At 42.7% G+C, this 23,708-nt stretch overlaps 1 long non-coding RNA gene across 2 annotated transcripts in view; it reads left to right on the top strand.

Moving 5' to 3' along the window:
* Nucleotides 1-23,708, top strand: part of LOC105486905 (uncharacterized) — a 72,981-nt gene that overhangs the window by 10,756 nt on the left and 38,517 nt on the right. For both annotated transcript variants that reach the window (XR_011610318.1, XR_011610319.1), the window contains one exon: nucleotides 396-460. This is a non-coding gene — a long non-coding RNA (uncharacterized lncRNA). The remainder of the gene's footprint in view (nucleotides 1-395; nucleotides 461-23,708) is intronic.

The following is a 23,708-nucleotide window of genomic DNA, read 5'->3' as shown; positions in this document are numbered from 1 at the left end:
CCCATTCTTCCTCAGTTAATAGTGTCAAAAAGACTCCATTGACATGGTGAAATTCCCAGGACCAGTTCTTTAGGGATGGACTAAATGATTATCATTGATTACAAAAGTGTCTTGAACTTGATGGTGCTTGCGTTGAGAAATAAAATTTATAATTTTTACTTTCATCTTTTAGTTTTGCTTTCCCACAAACTTTTTGAAGCCCTCCTATACCTTATTACTGGAAGGCAGAGCAACCAGTATTTATTGAGTAGTTATTATGTTCCTGGGACTTTCAACAATAAACTTGGTCGATCCTCACAGCAACCCTGAGAGTTAGATGACAATACTGCTGTCTTCTAGATTAGGAAAATGAAACTTAGGCAGTCAAGTAACTTTTTTTTTTTTTTGTCATACAGGTAGCAAATCGTGAAAAAAGGTTCCAAAGAAGTTTATTCCGAACCCAGAGACAGGAGAGGGTTGGGTAAGAACTTGTGTAACTACGTTATCATAAATTACCTCAATCCGTGGCAAGTAACCCAGTGCTATCCAACTTGGAATGAGAGAAAAATCATTGAAACAAAAGAAACATTTAAATTAAACTAAAATACTACATGCTTATCATATAACAATGCTTTGTTTTAAAACTAAAGAGGAACTTTTAAGTGCTTTACCATTGGCTAGGTCACTCCAGGTGGCACTGTATTAACAAACCTCAATGTCAAGCCCTGCTTCCCTGTGTCTCTCTGGGTAACCAATTATGCTTCGCTGACAAGTACAGTCAGGCACCACATAACAACGTTTGTGTAATATCAAATGACGGGCACTTCCAATGGAAATAGAGAGTGGCTACTGTCCAACTCAGCAGAGAGGAAGAGAAAGCCTCCCCCTATTTCATGTGGTCAGCCGGAACAAAGCTTTCACCACTGGTTAGTTTACAAAGGGCACAACTAAGACAGACACGCATATTTGCATTCGTCACATGGTGTTATTGTAAGCACAGTCAGAAATGCTTCTGGCTAGGGGGAAAATGTAATTTTATTACTTCCCACTGTCAAAGAAACAGCCCACAAATGAAAGAGACCTCACCTTGATGCACTAAAAGCAAACCACTCATTCCTAAAGATGAATTTGGGCAAGAACATTTTGCAAAACTTACTGTAACATAAATGATTCCTGCCCTAAAAGCCTATAACCCTAAAGCCTATAACACTTCCTTTCAGTATCTAAATAATTATGGCATTAACCCCAAAAGCTTGATTGGGAGTGTCCCTTTGATCAGGAGGCTGAGGTGGAAGGATCACTTGAGCCCAGGAGTTTAAGGCTGCAATGAGCTATGATTGAGCCAGTATTCCAGCCTGGGCAAAAGAGCAAGACCCCGTCTCAAAAAAAAACAAACAAAAAAAAAAAAACAAAAAAACACACACAGAAAACAAAAAACAAAAAACTGTCTCTTTGGTGATTTAAGAGAGCTCCCAAAGGGATGCCCCAATCCAATCTCTCAGCCACAGACATTGTGCAGCATGGCCCCTCTTCCTCTCCTTGTTGGTTGGCTGCCCACTCTTCCTGAAGCTTCCCTGAGCTTCCTGCCTGTCATGATAATGCCCTTTACTCTACCTAGGGCGCTTTCCCTTGGAGTGGCCAGAGAACTACAGTCATGCCTAGCATAATGACATTTCAGTGAACTACTGACCATGTATATGACAGTGCTCCTATAAAATTATAATGGGGCTGAAAAATTCCTGTCCCCCAGTGACATTGTAGCCATTGTAACATAGTCATAGGACAAGGCATTACCCACGTGTTTGTGGGGATGCTGGTTTAAATAAACCTACTGTGCTGCCAGTTATATAAAAGTATAACACATACAGTTACATACAGTAAATAATACTTGAAAATAATAAACTGCTATGTTACTGGTTTATGTATTTGCTATAATATATTTATGTCATTATTTTAGAGTATACTACTTGTACTTATAAAAAAGTAGCTATAAAACTTCAGGAGGTACCCAGAAGAAGGAATAATATCACAGGGAATGACTGCTCCATGTGTTACTGCCCCCGAAGACCTTGCAGTGGGACAAGATGTGGAGGGAAGACAGTGATATTGATAATTCTCACCCTCTGTAGACCTAGGCTCCTGTGTGTGTTTGTCATTGTTTTTAACAAAAAAGTTTAAAAAGTAAGAAAATAAATGTAAAAATAGAAAAAAGTTTATAGAATAAGAATAATAAAAAAGAATTTTTTTACAGCTGTACTATGTGTTTGTATTTTAGACTAAGTTATTACAGAAGAGTCAAAAAGTTAAAAACATTAAAAAGTTTATGAATTACAAAAGTCACAGTAAGCTAAGGTTAATTTATTATTAACGAAAGAAAACATATTTTACATAATTTTAAGCCTACAGTAGTGTACAGTCACATCTGAGGCTTTTACATTCACTCATCACTCACTTACAGACTCACCCAGAGCAACCTCCAGACCTGCAAGCCACATTCATGGTAAGTGCCCTATACAGGTGTTCCATTTTTCATCCTAAGTACCATATTTTCACTGAACACTTTCCATGTTTAGATGTGTTCAGATACACAAATACTTATCATTGTGTTACAATTGCCTACAGTATTCAGTACAGTCACATGCTCCAGGTTGGTAGCCTAGGTGCACTAGGCTACACCACACAGCCCAAGTATGTAGGAGTCTGTATCATCTAGCTTTATGTAAGCACACTCTGTGATGTTCACACAAAGACAACATCACCTAGCGATGCATTTCTCAGAATGTATCCCCATCTTTAAGCGACCCATGACTGTACTGAGATTCACAACTCGCTAGTCACAGACTTGGTTCTCTCATCATTGTGACCATAATCTTAACTGAGCAACCTCCAGCCAGAGTGATCTTTCTAAAATGCAAAGTTGATTGTGAATTTTCCCACTTTAAGCCTTTGTAGGTGCTGCAACACCCATGAACTAATGCCCAAGCCCTTTGCTTGTATACAAGCATCTTCAAGATCTGCCTCAACCTTATTCTAGTTTTAGAATAGAATCTCCTATTCTAAAGGAGTGGATCTCCCCATTCCATACAGCCTCTGGTCCAGCTACCTCCCACCGCCTCAGGAGCAAGCCTTATTCTCTCTAACCCTTTACCTCTTCCTCTGCCAGGAAGGCCTTTTCTCTCCCCTCTCTTGGCTAGCACTCCCTTAATCTTCAACATTCAACTCAGAGGTCACCTTCTCCACAGTGACCTCTCTGACTCTTCCAGCAGTTTTCTATTCCATGCTCACCTAACAGTTCTCAATATAAGCTCCATCAAGTTCAAGACACTTTTGTAAGCAATGATAACCCTTTAGTCCATCCCTAAAGAACTGAGAATCCTGCAAATTTAGCCATGTCAATGCAGCCTTTTTGACACTACTAATTGAGGAAATATGGGCGCCTTTAAAGATTTTTTTAAGATTAGGAAACAAAAAGAAACCAGGAAAACCCAAATCAGCACTGTAAGGCGGATGCCTAATGATTGCCTATCAAAACTCTCATAAAATTCCCCTTGTTTGATGAGAGAAATGAGCAAGAGCATTGTGATGGCGGTGAAGGCCTCTCTGGTGAGGCTTTCCCAGGCACTTTTCTGCTGAACATCAATGCGAAAATCCTCAATAAAATACTGGCAAACCAAATCCAGCAGCATATCAAAGAGCTTATCCACCATGATCAAGTCGGCTTCATCCCTGGGATACAAAGCTCATTCAACATACACAAATCAATAAACGTAATTCATCACATAAATAGAGCCAATGACAAAAACCACATGATTATCGCAATAGATCCAGAAAAGGCCTTTGATAAAATTCAACGCTCCTTTATGCTAAAAACTCTCAATAAACCGGGTATTGATGGAACTTATCTCAAAATAATAAGAGCTATTTATGACAAGCCCATAGCCAATATCATACTGAATGGGCAAAAACTGGAAGCATTCCCTTTGAAAACCAGCACAAGACAAGGATGCCCTCTCTCACCACTCCTATTCAACTAGTATTGGAAGTTCTGGTCAAGGTAATCAGGCAAGAGAAAGAAATACATGGTATACAAAAAGGAAGAGAGGAAGTCAAATTGTCTCTGTTTGCAGATGACATGATTGTATATTTAGAAAACCCCATTGTCTCAGTCCAAAATCTTCTTAAGCTGATAAGCAACTTCAGCAAAGTCTCAGGATACAAAATCAATGTGCAAAATTCACAAGTATTCCTATACATCAATAACAGACAAACAGACAGCCAAATCATGAGTGAACTCCCATTCACAATTGCTACAAAGAGAACAAAATACCTACGAATCCAACTTACAAGGGATGTGAAGGACCTCTTCAAGAAGACCACAAACCACTGCTCCAGGAAATAAGAGAGGACACAAACAAATGGAAAAACATCTTATGCTCATGGATAGGAAGAATTAATATCATGGAAATGGCCATACTGCTGAAAGTAATGTATAGATTCAATGCTATCCCCATCAAACTACCATTTGACTTTTTTCACAGGATGTAGAAAAAAACTACTTTAAATTGCATATGGAACCAAAAAAGAGCCTGTATAGCCAAGACAATCCTAAGCAAAAAGAACAAAGCCAGAGGCATCATGCTACCTGAATTCAAACTATACTACAAAGCTACAGTAACCAAAACAGCATGGTATTGGTACCAAAACAGATATACAGATCAATGGAATGGAACAGTGGCCTCAGAAAAAGTGCCACACATCTACAACCATCTGATCTTTGACAACCCTGATGAAAACAAGCAATTGGGAAATGATTCCCTATTTAATAAATGGTGTTGGGAAAACCGGCTAGCCATATGCAGAAAACTGAAACTGGACCCCTTCCTTACACCTTATACAAAAATTAACTCAAGATGAATTAAAGACTTAAACCTAAGACCTAAAACCATAAAAATCCTAGAAGAAAACCTAGGTAATACCATTCAGGACATAGGCATGGGCAAAGACTTCTCGACTAAAACATCAAAAGCAACAGCAACAAAAGCCAAAATCGACAAATGGGATCTAATTAAACTAAAGAGCTTCTGCACAGGAAAAGAAACTAGCATCAGAGTGAACAGGCAACCTACAGAATGGGAGAAAATTTTTGCAATCTATCCATCTGACAAAGGGCTAATATCCAGAATCTACAAAGAACCTAAATAAATTTACAAGAAAAAAAACAAGCAACCCCATCAAAAAGTAGGAGAAGGATATGAACAGGCACTTCTCAAAAGAAGACATTTGTGTGGCCAACAAACATATGAAAAAAAGCTCATCATCACCGGTAATTAGAGAAACGCAAATCAAAACTACAGTGAGATACCATCTCATGCCAGTTAGAATGGTGATCATTAAAAAGTCAGGAAACAAAAGATGCTGGAGAGGATGTGGGAAAATATGTATGCTTTTGCACTGTTGGTGGGAGTGTAAATTAGTTCAACCATTGTGGAAGACAGTGTGGCAATTCCTCAAGGATTAAGAACCAGAAATGCCATTTGACCCAGCATTCCCATTACTGGGATATACCCAAAGGATTATAAATCATTGTACTGTAAAGACACATGCACACGTATGTTTATTGCAGTACTGTTCACAATAGCAAAGACTTGGAAGCAATCCAAATGTCCATCAATGATAGACTGGATAAAGAAAAGGTGGCACATATACACCATGGAATTCTATGCAACCATAAAAAAGGATTAGTTCATGTCCCTTGTAGGGACATAGATGAAGCTGGAAACCATCATTCTCAGCAAACTAACACAGGAACAGAAAACCAACACCACATGTTCTCACTCACAAGTAAGAGTTGAACAATGAGAACACATGGACACAGGAAGGGAAACATCACACACCAGGGCCTGTAGGGGGTTGGGAGTCTAGGGGAGGGATAACATTAGGAGAAATACCTAATGTAGATGACAGGTTGATGAGTGTAGCAAACCACCATGGCACATGTATACCTATGTAATAAACCTGCATGTTCTACACATGTATCCCAGAACTTAAAGTATAATAAAATTTTTTTTTTTAAAAAAGGTTTGGCTTTCTCAAAACACTCTCATAATTAGCTGACCCTATCATTCTTTGGCCCCCCAGAAAGTCAACGAGCAAAATACCTTGAGCATCCCCAGAAACTATTGCTGTGACTCTTGCTCTTGACTGTTCTGCTTTGACTTTGGCTGGACCATTTCCATCTCTTGGTAGCCGTTGTTTTGACTGTGCTTTGCTTTTAGGATTGTACTTAATGAGTACAAAAGTCACATTTTATCTCCTGTTACAATTCTTTGAAGAAATTCTTCAGAATCTTGATCTTGCTTATTTAAAATTTCCATTGATAACTCTGTTGTTGTCTGTAGCTAATCTGGGTGCAATGGTTTTGGCACTCACCAAGTAGGAAGTTTGCTCAACTTTAATTTTTCAGTCAGAATTGTGTAAGCCGAACCAACTGAAATGTCTATAACATTGGCTATTGTTTCTGATGTCAATTGTTTCTCCTTTTCAATTACAGCCCAAACAAGATGAATTTTTTTCCTTACAAATTTATGTGAATGGTCTGCTACTGCAGACTTTATCGTTGTCTCCTCCTCTCTTAAAATAAGGTATTCATTTGTAAACTGCTGATTTTTTGTGGCATCATCCCCATAAACTTTTCATTGAGCATCAGTGATTTCGTCATTCTTCCTCCCCAACTTCACCATAAATGTGATGTTTGTTCTTGCTTCAATTTTAGCAGAACAAAGAGCCTGAAAGAGGCTCTTTTCAAATGATGTCGTAGCCTTCTTAGTGTTTCAAGCTAGATCCTATTCAGACATGTTATAAGAAGCTAGTAAGGGTTTATTTTGGTGTGGAAAAAAAAAGAACTCTATGCATAGTTTTTCCATAACATGCATTTTCCACGAACTTTTGGAAGATCCCTGTGTTTGTGTGTGTGTGTGTGTGTGTGTGTGTATTACTATTTATAGTAATTGATTTTAAAAGTGCAAACAGAGCATAAGGGTACAAAATAAAAGTACCCCTTTCCTCCCTAGAAATGACTGCTTTGAATGGTTTCTATTCTGAGTTCTTCTGGTGGTAACCATCGAAACTTTAACTTCTGACTTTATCCATCTTAGACGGTATCTATTGACTCCTTAATATGAAATATGGTGAAATTAGCATACTTGCTTCATTTTCCACTTCTTTTTTCTATTCCCTCTCCTCTTTCTGGATCTTTGTAAATGATAGTCTTAATTTGAGTTCTGATGGTTATCATTAAATAATGTACTTAAACCTCTTTATCTTGCTCCATTAAATGTATACAAATTTAGGCCGGGCGCGGTGGCTCACGCCTGTAATCCCAGCACTTTGGGAGGCCGAGGCGGGCGGATCACAAGGTCAGGAGATCGAGACCACGGTGAAACCCCGTCTCTACTAAAAATACAAAAAATTAGCCGGGCGCGGTTGTGGGCGCCTGTAGTCCCAGCTACTCGGGAGGCTGAGGCAGGAGAATGGCGTGAACCCGGGAGGCGGAGCTTGCAGTGAGCCGAGATCGCGCCATTGCACTCCAGCCTGGGCGACAGAGCGAGACTCCGTCTCAAAAAAAAAAAAAAAAAAAAAAAAGTATACAAATTTATATATTCCCTCTCTGTTAAATGTACCTCCACTGCCTTCTACTTATCTTCTTACATCCTCCTTATTTTTGTTAGCTAACCATATGCTAACACGTCAGGAAATTCATAACATTTGTTTCCTGTAGAGTAAGCACAGTTAAATTTGCTGGGCCTATGCATTGATTTCTGAAATAGAAAGCCAATAAACAGAATCCAGATATTATAACTAGGTAACTCTTTGCTGTAGGAGCAAATGGTGTGATCAGGTTATGAGAGAGGGAAATGGAAACCTCTATTACTAACCTGTGAACCTGTCTGATCCTAGGAACTTTTTCAATTGTACGTCTTCAATTGCTTGTCAAAATCATGCTAATTGGCCCATTCAAGTTTTCCTATTCCTCTTGGGTCAGTAATTAATAACACATACTGTACCAGGCTGTCATCTTTTTCCTCTAAATTCTTGAATTTGTTGCCACAGGATTGGGTCTCCTTTTTTGTTTTCTCTCTTTCTTAAACATATTCAGATTTTTGAAGGAGTTAGCTATTTCAAGGAACCAGTTTTTAAATAAATGTTATAGTTATTTAATGCTATTTTAATAAATACATACATTAAATTATAGTTAACTCGTTTAATTAATTCTAGCTTTTATTTTTTGCAGATTTCCTTTTCCTAGCTTCAGCTGGCTTATTTTATTGTTATTTCACTAATTCCTTAAGACAAGTACTTAGTTCTGCAACTTTTAATTTTCTTCTCCTATAGCAAGGACATTATAGGTCATAAGTTTTCCTTTGCGTCCAGCCACTGCTGGATCGTTAGTTTTCACTTTTATGTTTCTCCTTTCTATTGTCTGTTAACAAATAAACACCTCCCTTTTGATTTCTTCCTTAGCCAAAGATTATCTGGTGCATATTTCTGAAATAGTTTTCTCCTCACCTTTTAGTAATTTATTTTTAATGTTATTAGATTATAATAAAAATGTTGGCTATAAAATTGCTACTTCAAAAAATCGTTCAAAACTATCTTATTAACCTGACAAGTGACTGTAATCCGTTTGCTATAAGCATGATCTTCAGTGAATCAGGTGGGAAAATAGCTTTCATTGTTCCCAGGATTGGGCTTCATCGCTAGCAAGTGACAATTGTGGGGCTCAGGCTCAGTCAGGCGAACAAAATGGACAGAGCTAATTTGCTACTAAAGGAATGTGATGTCAGTTGATGGCGACTCCATCTATGTCAGTTCTCAGCCAAGGGCTTGGAGTCATCCTTGACTCCTCTTATTTTCTTACATCTCAGTCAGGTAATTCCACCAGTTCTACAGAATCCAGAAGTCTGCCACACATCACCACCTCCACTGCCACCACCCAGGTGCAAGCCCCATTTTCTCTCACCGGCACATCAGTAGGCTCTAAGGGGTCTGTCTGCTGTCACAGTCACTCCTGCAGTGTTTTCCACATAGCCACAATGTGACTCTGTTAAATGGTGAGGCAGAGAGTGTTGCTTTTCTGCTAGGAACCCTCCAATGTAGTCACACTTTGCTTAACAACGATACGTTCCCAGAAATGCATTGTTAGGCAATGTATATACATATATCCAAACATAGAAAAGGTGCATTAAAGACACAGGATAAAAAGTTTAAAAATGGTGCACCTGTATAGGGCACTTGCTATGAATGCAGCTTGCAGGACCGGAAGTCGTTCTGTGTGAGTTGGTGAGTGAGTGGTGGGTGAAAGTGAAGGCCTAGGACATTACTGTACACTACTGTAGACTTTATTAAACACTGGACACTTAGGCCACACGAATTTATAAAACGTTTTTCTTTCTATAATAGAAAAGTAACCTTAGCCAGCCAGCGGAAGAGGAAGATGGCTGTTCTGCCTGGTGTCCAGAGCTGAGAGGCTGGATTGGGTCGCCCCTTTGGAGCTCTCTGAAATCCCCAAGGGACACTTTGAAGGGAGCTATTTATTCATAATCAAGGACCTGGGGTTAATGCCATCATTATTTGGGTACTGAAAGGAAGTGTGACCTTCTTTAGCGGTTATAGGCTTTTAGGGCAGGAATCATTTATGCTACAGTGTTTTGCAAAATGTTCTTGCCCAAATTCATCTTTAGGAATGAGTGGTTTGCTTTTAGTGCATCAGGGTAAGCCCTTCTTTGTTTGAAAGGGAAAAATAACAAAATTACGTTTTCCTCCTAGCCAGAAACATTTATGACTGTGCTTACAGTAACACCATCTGATGAATGCAAATGCGTGGGTCTGTCTTAGTTGTGCGCTTTGTAAACTAACCAATGGTGAAGGCTTTGTTCCAGCTGACCATATGAAATAGGAGGAGGCTTTCTCTTCCTCTCTGCTGAGTTGGAGGGTGGCCGCTCTCGATTTCCATTGGAAGAGCATGTCACCCGATATTGCACACACACTGGGATTAACACAAGAGGCCTTTATCTTGGTTACTCGATCACAGTCCTATGCAATTTTCATTACCTGATTGGCTGCAAGAGAAGGGAAGAGTTTCCCAAGGAAGTCACAGATATGACAGCACTCCCAGGAATTCAAAGCCCTCTTAGTTAGGTGCACTGGCCCTCCCTATTGTGAACAGAGACCAATGCCAGTTTACCTAACAAAGCTCACACTAGTGTGTGTGTGGTGTATGTGTGTGTGTGTGGGGGGCATGTGGATGTGGATGTGGATGTGATACTCCCAGGATCTATATAGTTTATCCTCTTTTTATACCTCAAAAATATTTTGGAAAGGAACTTCTCTACAATGTGCCTCGGGCTGCTTCCTGTTCCCATTTCCCTGCATAAACACAGGGTTGCTTCTGTGAATAAAACAAAAACCACCTCAGAAAGCAAAGCCTAACAGGCATAGGAACCTCAGCCTGAGAGCCAGTTTCCTGCCTCCCATCAGGAGGGAAGGATATATATATAGTGAGCATTTATGGTGAACCAGACACTTTGCACGTTACTTACCTTAAACTTTGAGTCTTATGATCTCTTCTACAGGGTGCACTATGAGATAGGTTATCCGAAGCCGCAGAGCCCCTTCCCTAGCCCAAGCTTCCACCCACTTCTTGCCTGGATTTTTGCAATGGCTTTCCAAGTGATCTCCCCACTCCAAAATCTTTTCACAACACAGCTAAGATGAAGTTTTCAAAGTACATGTCTGGTCAGATGACACCTACATACTCTTCACTCCCACCCCCACTGCTAAAAAGCCTCTCATGTTATCCAATGCTTTTAGCACAAAGACCAGATGCCCTGCAGTAGCCAGAGCAGCCCTGTGTGATTCGGTCCTTTCTCTGCAGCTTCATGTGGTCCTGCTTTTTCTCAACGCGCTGAGCTCCAAACTCACGTTGCTGTGCCATGCTCCTGTCTGGCACAAGACCTTCCCATGAACTATTACTTCTGCCTGGGGAACCACGCACAGGCCCACCTTCCCTACCCCATCCCAGCCTTCCTCAACCCTGTGCATCCTTAAGCTCACAATTGCCACATCACTTCCTCGTCATGCCTTGGAGTCCTAGCTATGCTTCCTTTGCAGCACTTTTCACAATTTTTAATGAACATTTGATTATCTTCTGACTTTCCTACTACACTGGGCCTTTTGTCTTTCTCACCAATTGTATTTTGAGCATTTAGCACAGCGCCTTATGACTGCATATGAATGAATAAATGAATGTGTGAATGAATGACAAGCCGGGATTTAAATATGGTCTGTGCTCATCTTATCACCACAACTCATCTCCTAAACATTAGCCTTCTTTCTTTAAAGCCATTGGTTAAATTCCTCCCTCGGCCAGGTGCAGTGGCTCATGCCTGTAATCCCAGCACTTTGGGAGGCTGAGGCAGGTGGATCATGAGGTCAGGAGATCGAGATCAGCCTGGCCAACATGGTGAAACCCTGTCTCTACCAAAAAAATACAAAAATTAGCCGGGCACAGTGGCAGGTGCCTGTAATCCCAGCTACTCAGGAGGCTGAGGCAGGAGAATTGCTTGAACCTGGGAGGCGGAGATTGCAGTGAGCTGAGATTGTGCCACTGCACTCCAGCCTGGGTGACAGACCAAGAATCCATCTCAGAAACAAACAAACAAAATTCCTCCCTTGATTAACCTCCTTCCTCAGTTAATGCTAATAAATACACAGAGTCACTTTCATCTCTTCCAACTGCCTAAAAAAAGGCTGCTGATACCAAAACGTCCCTCTTGGATATTTCTCTTGTTAGGAACTCGTGCCAACTTTGAATAAATAAATGCTTTTTCTTTTCCCCCTACTCTTATCCCACAGCCCATTTTCCTTCTCTCCCAATCCTCATGGGCTGAAAATGTCCCTTCCTTTTCTGATCAGGAGTCAGAGCTAAGGCACATGTCACACAGCTCTCTCCCAAGAGGCAGGGAAGCTGGAAGGGTAAGCCATTATGTACTACAGGTGAGCGGACACCTGTGAGCCAGAAAATTAAGGTACAGATCAGTAAGAGATCCGAGGTTGGAGCACCATCTTCATAATATGTTTAGGAAATTATGTGACAGACTGAAAAAACAAAAACAAAAAAATAAAGGTGCAGTGGACCCAGTGTTCTAGTTCCAGCAGTTTCCTTGAAATCTTTTAAGCCTTCAAGTCATTATATTTGTAGCTAAAGCACGACTGCATTGAATTCAACCCAATCAATACTTACTCAATACCTTCTGTGGTTCAGACACTGTGCAAGGCCCTGGGGACATGGGGTTAAACAGAATGCAAGCTCTTCCCCCAGTGCAGAGATGGAGAGGATCCAAGACAAAGGTGTGTTGTACACTATGCTAGAGAAAGGGATGACTGCTATAGGAGCATGGAGGAGGGAGAAGATAATGAGATCTAGTAGAGGGGTGAGGGTGAGGAGACAGCCCAGAGAATAAAGAGAAAGTAATGTCTGAGTGGAGTTTAAGGAAAAAGATAATGTCACCAGATAAGTAAGGCAGGAGAGGTTAACCCAGACTAAGGGACCAGCAAGAGCAAAGTGCAGAAGCTGGAAAGTAGAAAGCATTTTTGAACAATGAGTATTTTGCATCGTTAAAGCATTGGGTGTATGTTAACAAATAGCATGACTGTATAATTTGTTGTCCAAATTGGATGATTTTGACAGCAAAGCAGCATGCTATTAACGATGACAAGCATGAACCAAGACTATCCCAAGCAAATTAGACTTTGGGTCTTCCTAGTTAGAGAGGAGGAAGTTCATAGCTGGACATCAGACTGGAACACGGGTGGAACGGGGATGTGAAGGGCTTAAACATGCTAAAGAATCAGAATAGGATCCTCAAGGCATTGAAATGTCATGGAGGGGTTTTAGCGGGGTAGTGACGTGATTGCCCCCGTGTTGGAGAAGCATTACCAGGATAGCTATATTAGTCCATTTTCACACTGCTATAAAGACACTACCTGAGGCCAGGTGTGGTGGCTCATGCCTGTAATTCCAGCACTTTTGGAGGCCAAGGTGGGTGGATCACCTGAGGTCAGGAGTTCAAGACCAGCTTGGCTAACATGATGAAACCCCGTCTCTACTAATAATACAAAAATTAGCTGGTCATGGTGGTGTACACCTGTAATCCCAGCTACTTGGGAGGCTGAGGCAGGAGAATTGCATGAATCTGGGAGGCAGAGGTTGCACTGAGCTAAGATTGTGCCATTGCACTCCAGCCTGGGTGACAAGAGTGAAACTCTGTCTCAAAAAAAAAAAAAAAAAAAAAAAATAGATACCAGCTGAGACTGGGTTATTTATTTATTTATTATTTTAAAATTTAATTTTACTTTAAGTTCTGGGCTACGTGCACAGGACAAGCAAGTTTGTTACATAGGTAAACATACGCCATGGTGGTTTACTGCATCTATCAACCCATTGCCAAGTATTAAGCCCCACATGTATAAGCTATTCATCCTGATGCTCTCCCTCTGCCCCCTGCCCCAACACGCCCCAGTGTGTGTTGTTCCCTTCCCTGTGTCCACATGTTCTCATTGTTTGGCTCCCACTTATAAGTTAGAATGTGGTGTTTGGTTTTCTGTTCCTGTGTTGGTTTGCTGAGGATGATGGCTTCCAGTTCCATCCAAGTTCCTGCAGAGGATACAGTGTGTCTGTGTCCTCCCTCTAGAACATAAGCTCTGTGAGGGCAGAAACTTTTTAACTATTTTACTCACTGCTGTTTCCCTAGTGCCTGGTGCAAGGAAGACACTAAATACATATGTGCTGAAGGAAAAGGAGGCAAGGAGATCTGTTTGGAGTATCTGACAACCGTATGATGGGGGAGGATGAGGATCTGGAAAGGGCAATGTGGAGAGAGAAAGAGGAAACCTGGAACTAAACATGCAAAAGCCTGGGCCATTCCCTGGGACCATCCTGCACTGGGCCTTTTCATCTTTGTGGTTCTTTCTGTGGGCCCCTGTGCCCGTGCTCTGCCATGAGTCAGCGTCTAAGGATCCCCCAGGCCTCCTGTCTGTAAATCATTAACACCTCTCCTATCCTCTGTTTGACTGCCTAGCCAAGGTCATTATCATTTCCTGCCCGGCCTGACTCCCCAGGTGCTCATAACTTGCCAGTGAATGTTTGATGAAGGATGGCATTTGCCACGTGAGCAAGGGAAAGGAACCTAAGTTCACATAGTTCATTTTCAAGCACCCTTTTTTTTTTTCAGTCCAAGAGGTTTAAGTGCCTTTTCTCTGCTACTAAATAGCCCCTTTCAATGACTCTCTCCCCAGACCTGCTTTGAGGGCCCTCTCTGTGAGCCATCAGGCTCTTCTTCCACAGGCGCCTGTTTCTCTTCAGCTCTTTCATTTTTTTATGTGACTTGTTCTTTCTGTGTCTCACCCTTACCCTCAAATAAATTGAACAAGTGGGTTTTGGGATCCTCCCTCAGGATAACTCAGCCATGGCCAACCATGTCCCCAAACCACAAATGACTAAGAGTGTGAGGCCCTCCAAGCTGCCCACGTCTCCCTCTAGGCCAACTGTCAATTCTAAGCCATCCTTGCGGTTTCTTCCGGGAAAGCTATGGGCTATCCTTCACGTCAACAAAACCCCTGGCCACCTGCCTGGGCCTGCCTGGTCATGCTGGGGACTGTGCTGTGGTAACAGACAGGGCTTCTCTGTCCCATCCACATCCTACACTATACTGGCACTGGATGGGGACAGAGGAGTGGGCTGGGGGTGTTGTGATTAGAGTCTAATGCCCCAGATTGTGCCATCTGGAAAGGGCAGCCCCTGGGGATTACTTGGAAACTAGGGACACCTGGGGACAACAGTTAGCAGGTCTGAGATGGGGAATGTAGGGCTGAGGGTGGAATTCCAGGACATTTCAGTTTTCAGGAATGAGCTAGAAACTATGGGATGAATGTAGACCCTGTGGTAGAGTCTAACATGCCGACTCTGCAGAGGACGACCGATGGAACATAGACGCACATTTTTCAGAGTGAGGCCAGCTGGGAAATGAGATTGACAGCCAAAGGCTAAGATTGTGCTGGTGAATGGAGGCTCACAAGAAAGGCACAAGAAAGAAGTGGTGATTTAGGTCGTAGGCACAGCTACCGGGGTTCCCTAACACTCTCACTCCATTTTCAGGAAAGCATAGCATTCAATTTCCATTTAGGACCTGTGCTTCCTTAGAGGAGCCCAGATAAATTCTCCCGAGTTCCGGCTTCTACTGGGATTGATTCTGAAACAGCAGTTAGTCGCTCATTCATTCATTCACAAGTTCCCATTGAGTCCATTGGCAGGTCCTGAGATACAATGGGAGCAAAGTACAATCCCTAGCCTCCCAGGGTCCCAGGCCAGTGGAGAGGGCCGACTAGCAAACAAGGAATTACAGCTCATTGTGATGAGCGCTATCACTGGACAGGGCCTCTGAAGAAAAGTCCCAGCTGCAGGAAGCAAAAGCAGTCTCACAGGGCGGGGGAAATGGAAGGAAGACGGGAAGCCAAAGAGGCATAGAGAGCAACAGTAAAGGGATCTCAGGGGATTTGGATGGAGCGTCCAAATCCCTGATAGCAGCAGCCAATACAAGCTTCCTGGTGAAGATAGACTTCCTGAGGCGGTCACACCGAGCCCTGGAGCCAGGCGGGAGTTACCCAGGATAGACTGAGAGGACTGAAGGGTTGGGTGGGAAGACAGTAGAAGAGGAAGGGCAGCCAGGAGCAAAAGCCTGCTCAGCAGAGCACTGTGGCCCCTCGTTCAAAAGGACTCCTCCCCCACCTTGGGCGGCTGCTTTCCCATTTGTGAATAGCAAGATAACAACCTCAGGATATCTAACATTTTTTTCTTACAAAACAAAACAAAAACATACGATACTACCTAGTTCTCTTTGAAAAATAATCGAGTGCTGTTGAGAATAACGTCTGCTCCAGACCTTGGTGGGCAGTGGCAGGTCACGGCCAGCTCCTTTACAGGTGACCTTGATGCTGAAACTCCCGCAGTATGTCTGCCTCCGGCGATCGGCCGTGAGCACCTGCCGCAGCCGGCTGCCCTGGGATCCCAGGGAAGTGACCCCTTTAGAGGACGAACGGCTCCTTTATTGGCCACTCCACCCAAATTCCGGTGCTGGGAAGACAGAAGAGGCTCCTGGTTGGGGGAGGAGAAAAACCTCCTCAGAATTTCCTTGGAAAATATTTCCTAAGTGAAGACAAATTAGCCTGAGGAGACATTTCTCTTGCCTTCTTTCAACTCCCCTTTCAAGTTAACAGAAATCTATACTTTCACACCTTGGTGACTGCCGCACTGAATGGTTCTGCCTCTGGAACATAAATCTAATATTTCTATCTCTGCCTTGAACAGGGCCACTTAATTTTTTAACCTGTAGAATGTCCAAATATCAGTGCAACTATAGAGTGTAAAGTGAGATCAATGCATTTTCCAGATGGGGAAACTAAGGCACAATGTGGGAAAGTGGTTTATTAGGGGCAACAGGGACAGATCTAAAACATGGTGTTTAGTGGCCTGGTGCCCTTTCCCTTCCACTGTTCTGGGCAGGCTCTTCCAGCTCCAATGTGTGGATGGGAGTGAGAAGTATAGGAGGGGCAGAGTGCACGCAGCCCCCAAGCTAGGCCTTGTGTCCACAACCTCTTTCCCTAGAGCTGCTTTTCCCCATTGTGGCCTGGGCCCTGACTCTCAGGGCCACAGTGGCAGGTCTGCTGGGTCTATTGGGTAGAAGCCCAGGGTTAAGTTTCCTTTTAAGAAGTGTTGTGATGAAACCGAATGATGAAGGGGTCTTGGTGGCAGAGTCCAGGGTCTTGTTCTTCTGGACATGGGCAAGCACCTTCTCATCCCTGGACATCAGAGTCCCCACCTGGAAAATGGGAGAACGGGACCAGAATACTCTGAAGGAACCAGCTCTGACTGCCAAGGCACCCCTGAGTGTGGTGCCTGCTCACTCCTCTTTGCCTCAGACAACCTGGACTTGTCTCCTTGTTTCACAATTTGCTTGCCATTCTTGGGATTCTTGTGATGCTGGGTTCACAGGGCTGGTCCCTCCTGACCCTGGCAAGCCGGAGGCTAAAACTGAAATCTGAAATGAAGATGCAGACATTGGAGTGGAGAGGAAGTGGATTAGCCACATTTCTCCTGCCCAGAGTGGGCTGCAATCCTGCCAAGGCACAGGGACCAGGCAAGCCAGAGAAACCTGCTTTGCAGCCAAGCCTGCTTATCTGTACTTCCAACTCATAAAACCTACACTTCCTTCTTGTGCAGGAAGTCGTGGACGCTGTTGAAAATTTTACTCCTTTAGTAACGGGGTGAAACCCTTCAAGCTGAGCTGGCACTGGGGAGCTGTGGCCATCTCTTAACCAGTCTTCCTAATCCACATCCCCTAAATGGAAGTGTTCTCTTTACTGCTCTACTAGAGGCTAAGTTTCTGCTGAAAAACCCTAAATATAGTTTATGACCAAATGAAACTTCTTGTTACACTAAGTACTTCCTTCACAGGTATTTTCTTCAACTTTTTGGGTCATGTAGTTGGTTCCTCCTCCATCCTTTTCTCAGAAATATGTGGTTGAGAGGCAGGGAGATAAGTCATACTCTCCTTAGTGTGCAGACATGCAAAAGTTGTGCCTCGCCTCTGGCATAAATGAGTGTTTTTTGTCCCCTGTGTATTAGTCAGGGTTCTCCAAAGAAACAGAACCAATAGAAAGGAGGGGTGTGTGTGTATGTGTGTTTGTGTGTGTGTATGTGTGTGTGTAGAGAGAGAGAGAAAGAGAGATTTATTATAAGGAATTGGCTTATAGAATCATGGAGGCTGACAGGTCTCGTGATCTGCAGGGTAAGTCATCAAGCTGGAGACCCGAGGGAACCAATGGTGTAGTTCCAGTCTAAAGGCTGGCGGACTCAAGACCTGGAAAGAAGTGATGCTGCAATTCAAAGGCAGGGGGAAAAAACCAAAAAACCAAACACAAACAAACAAACAAACAAACAAACAAACAATGTCCCAGTTAGAAGGCCATCAGACAGGAGAAATTCCCCCTCATTGGGAAGAGAGTCAGCCTACTTGTTCTGTTCAAGCCTTTAGCTGACTGAATGAGACACACTCACGCTAGGGAGGGCAAGCTGCTCTCCTCAGTTACTAATCTAAATGTTAATGTTATCCAAAATACCCTTACAAATAATGTTTGATCAAATATCTGGGAATCCTGTGGCCTAGTCAAGCTGGCACATAAAATTAACCATTACACCCCCATAAAGAAATTCGATTAATTTGTAATTCAGGGGAATGGAATTTTTGGGAAATTTTGGGGCCAGCAAAATTACACTATATGGAGATTAGTAACAAAAGTCTTTCTTACCCTAATGGTTGGACAGCCCCATCTCCTGAAACATTTTGCAAATTGAAGCTTAATGGCATGATTATTCTCATTTTCCTTATTTTGCTGTCTGTGTTTGAACTTTGAAAGAATGGCTTATTGCTCGAAGATGCATTATAGGCACAAGTTTTATCTGACATTAATCCAAGAATAAGCCTTTTTTTGAGTTTTTCAGTCACTTACAATTCCTTTAATCAAGAAAGCCATAGCAAATGATTAACATTTCTCTATGATTCCAAGTTGACTCCCCAAAAAAGAAAAGAAAAATGCTCAGTTGTGAGAATGTTGAACAAGGGTGTGATTATGTTAAAGAAAATTATCATGTGAGAATCATTTCAAAGAAATAAATAAAAGGCAGATGGCTTCTTTTCATCCCCACCTAAAGGAGAAAAAAAAAAGTGCTATCCTAACATCTATATGAAGGTAAGGAAAGCTCCAGATGAGTTTCTCGTGGTTACATTACTAAAGCAATGGGGTCATGATGCTGCTGGCTCTTCATTTAAGTGACTCTGTCTGATTAGATGTGGGTGACCATGATCTTCTCAGGCAAATAACAGTAGGAAGTAAGCAGGTATTGAATTCCATATTATTAAATATGGGGCTACAAGTCTAGATAGGTGTCCTCAGACTGTCTCCACTACCAAATAGAACAAGAAAATTAAAGCACAGGCATAGGTAAAGAAGTAAACTCAACCCACCTTGCTCCCCTGAATCTTAACTATGCTGCCTCCTGGTATGTGAAGACATAATACAACTGCCAGTGTTCAATTGCAGAAAGAGGAGCTCTCCATCTATCTGGGTGGAAGGGTATTGAATTTACAGAAACAATGGCAGGACTGAAGAAACAGACTCCCGGTTGAGCTTCCAGGAATGACACCCAAAGCCACACTGCAGATCAAGATCTCAAGGGGCCTGCTGCTCCTGCCACAATCAGGAGGCCATTTCTGCTGAAGTGGTAAACTGTGTCCGCACCTGCTGGCTCCAGAACTATCATGTTTCTGCCGTGGCCTGCATCAGCAAAATAAAATGCTTTGTGAAACAAATGAAATGCCACCTCTCTCCCAGAGGGATTCAGTTTCCAACCAGTATCATGAGCGTCAGATGGAGGGTACCTAAATCAAACCCAGAACTCTAGCTAGAAGGAGTCCGGGAAGTGTAATGTTTAGTGATCAACCTCTGCAGTACAGAATGGCACTCAGGAGAGAGACAATTCACAACTACGACCCAGCACAGGCACTCGTGGTGTAGCAGGAGAGCACGGGCTTGGAGGCACACGCTTCACCTCTTTGAGCATCAATTCCTTACTCCTTAAATATGGAGATAAAACTTACCTTGTAGAATTAAATGAAGCACATATTCAAAGTTTTCATAATAATAATAAGTCCCATAAATGTCAGTTTCCTTTTAAACTTGAACTAGAAATCCAGGTCATGACTAATGTGAATCAGTCAAATTGATTTCTTTTAGGGAAGTTTGTTTAATATTTGTTTTTGTTTTGTTTTGAGACACAGCCTCACTCTGTTGCCCAGGCTAAAGTGCAGTGGCATGATTACGACTCATAGCAGCCTCAACCTCCTGGGCTCAGGTGATCCTCCCACCTCAGCCCCTTGAGTAGCTGGGCCTATAGGCACACACCACTATGCCCAGCTAATTTTTGTATTTTTTGTAGCGATGGAGTTTTACCATGTTGCCCCAGCTGATCTCGAAGTCCTGGGCTCAAGTGATTTGCCTGCTTTGACCTCCCAAAGTGCTGGGATTATAGGCATGAGCCACGGCCCCCAGCTATAATAGTTATTTTGGAGCACAAATATTCAATTCTCAATTCAGCCAACACTGGCTGAATTCTTACAGTGTGCAAGGTGCTGCACAAAAGTCCGCTGGGCTACACAAATGGGGAAGCTGTGTCTCCTCTCTGTCTCTCAGGGTCTTTCACTTATAGAAGGAGGTTGGGGGATCAGAAAAGCCATCCAAAAGGGAATGGTTAAGATGAACCTTAACTAAAGTAAATATCTGATTTATCATTCAAGTCAGGCCCTCTGAGACCGACTGGGGGACTGCTAATAATCACACTAGAGCGACAGGTGTAAACCAGAGCTGTCCTGAAAAGACCAGGATATGGAGTCACTCTAGCCTTAAAGGATGCAGCTATCAAGTCTGTCAGTTTTGCAGTAATCCCATAGATCTAATTTTTTTTTTTTTTTTTTTTTTTGAGAAAGAGTCATGCTTTGTCACCCAGGCTGGAGTGAAGTGGCACGATTTTGACTCACTGTGACCTCTGCCTCCTGGGTTCAAGCAATTCTTGTGCCTCAGCCTCCCAAGTAGCTGAAATTACAGGCCCATGCCACCATGCCCAGCTAATTTTTTTGTATTTTAGTAGCGACTGGGCTTCACCATGTTGCCCAGACTGGTCTCAGACTCCTCCTAAGCCCAGGCAAACCGCCCACCTCGGCCTCCCACAGTGTTAGGATTATAGGCATGAGCCACCACGGCCGGCCCCATAGGCCTAACTTAAAATTACTTATTTCAGGGTCATGTACTGTCTTGGCCTTAGGCTGAAAATAATCAATAGAAAGAAAATGACATGTACTACACTAGCCTTGGTTACAAGTGACAGAAACCCAACCCAGACTAGCTTGAGCAACAAGGGGCCCTTTTTGGATCACATAACCATAGGGTGACTTGGGCTCTGGAATTAGAGAACCAGGCCATAAACTCCATCAGTGCTCTATCACTCATATGCTGTTCTCTGTTTCTTGTCTCTGCTTCTATCAACATGTGAACCTTATCCTCTCAAACAGACTGTATTAGGCCGTTCTTGCATTACTATCAAGGAATACCTGAGATTGGGTAATTTATAAAGAAAAGAGGTTTAATTGCCTCACAGTTTTTTAGGCTGTACCACCATGATGCCACCATCTGCTCAGCTTCTGGGGAGGCCTCAAGGAGCTTTTACTCATGGCAGAAGGTGAAGCAGGAGCAGGCATATCATATGGCCAGAGCAGGAGCAAGAGAGAGAAGGAGGAAGGTGCCAGATACTTTTAAATAGTCGTATTTCACAAGGACAGCACCAACGGATGGTGCTAAACCATTCATGAGAAATCCACCATCCTGTGATCCAGTTACCTCCCAACAGGACCACTTTCATCACTGAGGATTATTTTTTAACATGAGATTTGGAGGCGATATCCAAACTATAACCTTTCCAAGGATGGGTCAGTGTTCCCAAAAGTTGCAAGCTCATATCTTCCCTGCATCACCATCTGAGAAAAACTCTTCTCAGCTCCAGTTCAAAGACTCCCAGCAATTGTTCTGATTGGTCTGCTTTGGGTCATATGCCCAGTCCCTGGACCAGCCACTGTGGCTAAAGGGGAGGATATCAGTGCACCCTAAAACTACACTGGAGTGGGGGGTCAAAGTGGTAACCATTACCCCATTTTCCTAAAAATTATCTTTACCTTTTCTCTTTTTCCTTGTGTTTTCACCTCTTACTTAGCTTCTTATGAATGCAAATGTAACCTTTACCCTCCTTTCTCTCTGCTGACCAGACCATCTGCAAGCATTGTTAGCTATATGTTTGCTTAGAAGTTCAAGGGACGAATTCTTCAAACCAAGCCAGGCACCTTCCAGAATTCTCTCCCACCAGGAGATTGTCTCAAGACAGCAGTTAATCCATAATCTGCCCATAATGGCGCTGGCCAGACCATTGGCTGACCCATTACTAGAGATAAGTTGTGGAGCAAGTCATGTAGACCCCACACCTCCATGCCCTTCTACATCGCCCACATACCAAAATTTCGCTTCTTAAAACCCTGCTTTCTGCCTAGAAAGCTAAAGTGGCTTAGATATGAATCTGGCTCTTTCCCATTGCTAAGCTCTAGAATAAAGTCACTTTCTTTATACTACCTCATGCTTGTTATTTTATCTCGCTAAGTGGCAAGCAGCCGACACCATGTTTGGTAACAAAGGGGCTATTCCTGGAAAAGGAAGGGAGACTGGATGAACTGGAGAATACACTTACAACAGGGGGCTTTGAAAAGATCTACATTTCCTAAGTATAAACCACTTACCTGGATATCCTCCTTTCTAAAGCAAACTTTTCAGTTTAAGTCTCTTCGTTTGATTTTCTACGCTGACCAAGGACTCAGAGGATTACCAAAGATCCACTGTGCTGTGGCCTGCATAGCAAACTTATAGCAAAGATCAGTCATTCACAAAGTCCAGAATAAGGAATAAATCCCCCAACAAGCAGACAAGCATTTAAAGAGGCCAAATAAATAAATTCGGCCAATGAAAAATAAATAAATTTTATAATAATTTCAAAAACATCACAAAGAGGGAGGCATGAGTAGAAAATGATGGACATACTTAGCATCAGAGAAAACAGACTTATTTAATTTATCTATTTTGAGACAGGGTCTCATTCTGTTGCCCAGGCTGGAGTATAGTGGCACAGTCATAGCTTACGGCAGTCTCCTTCTGTCAGGCTCAAGCGATCCTCATGTCTCAGCCTCCTGAGCAGATGGGACTACAGACACGTGACCACACTTGGGTTATTTTATTTTTTATTTTTGGTAAAGATGAGATCTTGCTGCATTGTCCAGATTGCTGTTGCACTCCTCAGCTCAAGCAACCTTTTGCCTCAGTCTCCCTAAATGCTGGGATTATAGGCATGAGCCACGAGCCAGAACTATTTATAGGTTGTTAAGATTTTGGAAAAGTTCAAATTCTCTGACCCTCAGTATTCCCATCTCTTAGATAGAAAGATTAATACCTTCCTCATGGGTACTGAGAAGGTTAAATAAGGTAACATCAATAAAAGGATTAAAAAGTGTGCTTTCTTTTCTTCTACACCATGCCAGTCAGGGAGTTTGTTTATTTAGAGATGGAGTTTCACTCTTGTTGCCCAGGCTGGAGTGCAATGGTGTGATCTCAGCTCACTGAAACCTCCACCTCCAGAGTCCAAACGATTCTCCTGCCTCAGCCTCCTGAGTAGCTGGGATTACAGGTGTCTGTCACGATACCCAGCTAATTTTTGTATTTTTAGTAGAGACAGGGTTTCACTGTGTTGGCCAGGCTGGTCTTGAACTCCTGACCTCAGGTGATCCACCCATCTTGGCCTCCCAAAGTGCTGGGATTACAGGCATGAGCCAACACTCCCGGCCCAGTCAGAGAGTTTATATGAGCAATCAAGGAAAGCTTCTGGAATATATATGTCCAGAAAAGTGCTTTGAGAGAAGTAATGCTCCGTTTTGCAATAAACTGGCATTAGGGACAACACACGAAGATGA

Source organism: Macaca nemestrina, chromosome 12, assembly GCF_043159975.1.
Source record: "Macaca nemestrina isolate mMacNem1 chromosome 12, mMacNem.hap1, whole genome shotgun sequence".
NCBI classification, from domain to species: Eukaryota; Metazoa; Chordata; class Mammalia; order Primates; family Cercopithecidae; genus Macaca; species Macaca nemestrina.
The sequence above is the reverse complement of the archived record's forward strand: the minus strand, read 5'-3'. Positions and strand labels throughout refer to the sequence as shown.